This window comes from Silene latifolia, chromosome 4 (assembly GCF_048544455.1).
Source record: "Silene latifolia isolate original U9 population chromosome 4, ASM4854445v1, whole genome shotgun sequence".
In the NCBI taxonomy this organism is placed as follows: Eukaryota; Viridiplantae; Streptophyta; class Magnoliopsida; order Caryophyllales; family Caryophyllaceae; genus Silene; species Silene latifolia.
Genome location: NC_133529.1, coordinates 77,410,667 through 77,414,256, shown reverse-complemented (window position 1 = coordinate 77,414,256; position 3,590 = coordinate 77,410,667). Strand labels below are relative to the sequence as shown.

The 3,590-nt window shown below is 42.5% G+C and overlaps 1 non-coding gene across 1 annotated transcript; it reads right to left on the bottom strand.

Moving 5' to 3' along the window:
- Positions 1 to 552: 552 nt before the first annotated feature.
- LOC141654156 (small nucleolar RNA R71) lies at positions 553 to 659 on the bottom strand. The gene has a single exon (XR_012547722.1). It is a non-coding gene; the product is annotated as a small nucleolar RNA R71 (small nucleolar RNA).
- Positions 660 to 3,590: the final 2,931 nt, after the last annotated feature.

The window sequence follows — 3,590 nt, the reverse complement described above, 5'->3', positions numbered from 1 at the left end:
TTACCCTTTGATCACGAAATTGAAAGGACTTTGACAAACAATAGAAGACTTGCTAGAAGAACTTTGAGAGGTATTGGTGAGGTTGTAGATATTCAACCAAACACTATTGAGTTCGTCAACCCTTTTGCAAGAGAAGGTGAGGAGAACCCAACACAAAATCCAACACAAAATCAACCCACAATGCCTAAGTTTTCATCACATTCCGTACCAACCGAGGAGAACCTACCCAATGGTACTCCCACACCATAACACTTAACCGGAAATTTCATTGCCAAATCCGCATTTATCCAATTAGTCGAAAGAAGCCAATTTGGGGGGATGCCTAGTGAAGACCCTCACTCTCACATGGAGACTTTGTGTGACTATTGTGATGCGATTTCTCAAACCGGTGTAACTCAAGACCAAATTCGATGGGTCTTATTTCCTTTTTCTCTCATTGGCACCGCAAAACAATGGTTGAAAGGCCTTGATAAGGCTACTCTCAGAATTGACTCTTGGAAGAAGTTGGCTCTAGCTTTCTACAAAAGGTTCTACCCACCGGAAAAGACTAACATGCTAAGAGCTCAAATTACGGGCTTTAAGCAAAGAGATGAAGAATCCTTGTATGAAGCTTGGGAGCGATTCAAGGGAATTTGTCGCTCATGTCCTCATCATGGACTTAGCGAGTGGTTCTTGGTACAACAATTTTGGAATGGTCTTTATGAAGACTCAAGAAACATTCTCAATATGGGATCAAATGGTATGTTCACCGAAGTTGACGATAATCAAACTTGGAACAAGATTGAGGAAATGGCGGTCCATAATTCACAATATAGTAGACCTCGCAAGGCTACTAGAGGAGGAAAGCATGAAGTGGACTCCATTACTCAATTGGGTGCTCAACTTAGTTCTCACATTGATACCATCAATTTGAAGTTCGAAAAAGCTATGGCTAAACTTGAAGAAGCCTCAAAATCACCAAAGCATCATGTTAATGCCTTGACGGCATCTTCATCAATCCCAAGCGGGATATGTGAGAATTGTGGAACTTTGGGACATGACCAAAGTGAATGTAGGGGAACAAATGAACAAGTGAATGCTTTTCAAGCATACAAGAGTGGTACCCCTTATTCCAATTATTACAATGAAAACACCAAATGCCACCCAAATCTCTCATACAAAAGCCAAAATGTTCAAAACCCTCAACCAACATACACCCCACCTCCCATGAGGAACCAAAATCAAAGACCCTTTTACAACCAAAACCAAGCTTACCAAAATCAAACTCCATACAATCAAAAAATGACCAAGGTTTTGATGTTCAAAAAGCGGTCCTCCAAATGCAAAAGAATCAACAAGAGTTTTTCACTCAAATGCAAAAGGATAGTCAAGCAAAAGAAATCACCATCAACAACATCCTAGCCCACACCAAAATGTTGGAAACCCAATTGACTCAACTAGCATCTTCAAGCTCACAAAGACAAAAGGGGCAATTACCACCTCAAAGTAATCCCCCAAGACATGAAACGGTTAGTGCCATTCACTTGAGGAGTGGTACGAGGTATGAAGCGCCGAAGAAGCAAGTTGAGAATGAAGTTGTGGAAACTAGTGACAAAGAAGAAATTGTGCAAAACTCCAAGGATGGAGAACCATCAAAAGAAGAAGTTTCAAAGAAAAGTGAAGATAAGGCCAAGGAGAAGGAACCCATTGTGATTAGACTTCCTTTTCCAAGTCGTCAAGCTAAGCCCAAATTTGATGACCAACTTGGAAAATTTATGGAAATTGTGAAGAATTTGGAAGTCTCGATTTGTAACACCCCCATACTCCGAGTGCCTTACCAGGACCACTCAGGTATGAAGACATCACCATCTCGGTCGCCCGAGGTATGATAATCAAATAGACAAAACAGAAACAACATTTATTGTAAATAGTTTAATGAATAAATACAATCCTCGAAACCAAACTGAAAGTGTAATACATTATTCCAAACTATCTGTTCTCAACTGAAATGTAAATAAATGCTAAACTACAGCGGAAGACTCTATCGTCATGTCGTGGCCATCCCAGCTATCCCAGTACTCATCGCTATACCTGCTCAATATCTGCTCACCATCCCCGAATGGATCACCGCAGGTTTACAAAACAACACCGGGGTCAGTACTAATTACACAATCAATATAGATAACAACAATAAGACAAACAGACAGCTGAACTGTCACACACACACACACCACCAACTCCCATCATCTCAATACTGACTGTCCACTGGACCCGGCCACGCGCCATGGGGACCGCGGCCGTTCCCACCTAAGCCCCGCTCATCGTACGAGCGATAACCCTGTCCATTAATGTGCACATCCCCTTTCGTGGCGGGTTCCACGAAGGGCGAAACTAGGGCGTGAGATCACTCCCGCAAGTGACCCCACTCAGCCGAGAACGCATCTCGAGAGCCATAGAAACCAATCACAATCACAATCACAATCACAATCACAATCACAATCATCATATCAAACAACTAACTACAGCACATCACCAATATCCCATTATGGGACTAATACTGAGTAGGAAATCCTACCTGGAAAGCACAACACGCAGACGGTATCTACAGCTGTATCAAAACGGCTCCTCTACGAATTCTCCTCCTATCATACAACACATAGATGCTACCATTCAAATACTACTCATAAAAACCCCCAATTCCTAAATTAGGGTTTGACCAAACCTAGCAAAACATTATATAAATTATATTAAAAGCTTACCCTCGACGCAAGGAATCCAACGACACGAACTACGATACGAACTGACCGTCTGAACTCCGGGAATTGTTAAGGATGCGATTAGGAAGATGACTGACTGCTTTCTCTCTTAAACAGGTTTTAGGTTTTGGTAAAAGTGAATTAAAACAACGACGATTATGTTTAAATACCCTAATCGCATAATTAACAAAACCCGCGAAAAACTCCCCGTAAACCGGACACTCGATCGAGTACCCAAGGTACTCGATCGAGTAGTCCTACTCGATCGAGTGCCCCACTACTCGATCGAGTGCCCAACAGTCGAAACTATTTTATTCCGCAACTTGCCCATACTCGACGGAGTAAGGGCTACTCGATAGAGTACCCCCAAGACATATAAATACGGAGTATTACAGTCTTCCCTCCTTAAAAGGAACTTCGTCCCCGAAGTTCAAACCACCACTAAACAAAGGTACTCCCATAAGCCTCCCGACTCGAAGGTCAAACAAAACACAACGTAAAACATGATACTAACCCCAACCTATCCCGACAATCATACCGACACAACATATAAAAGGTGTATATAGAACTCTTAAAAACTCTCGCGATCATCTCCTACCCCCCTAAAAGAAACAAGGTTACGTCCCCGTAACCATACATACCTGATCAAAAAGGAAAGGGTAACGCTCTTTCATGATATCCTCCGCCTCCCATGTAGCTTCCTCAGTCTCATGGTTAGACCAAAGGATCTTAAGCAAAACTGTCTCACCACTCCTGGTCTTTCTAACTTTTCGGTCTAGGATCTGCTTAGGCACCTCAAGGTATGATAAAGACTCATCCAGCTCTAAGCTCTCTGCCTCCAACACATGTGACGGG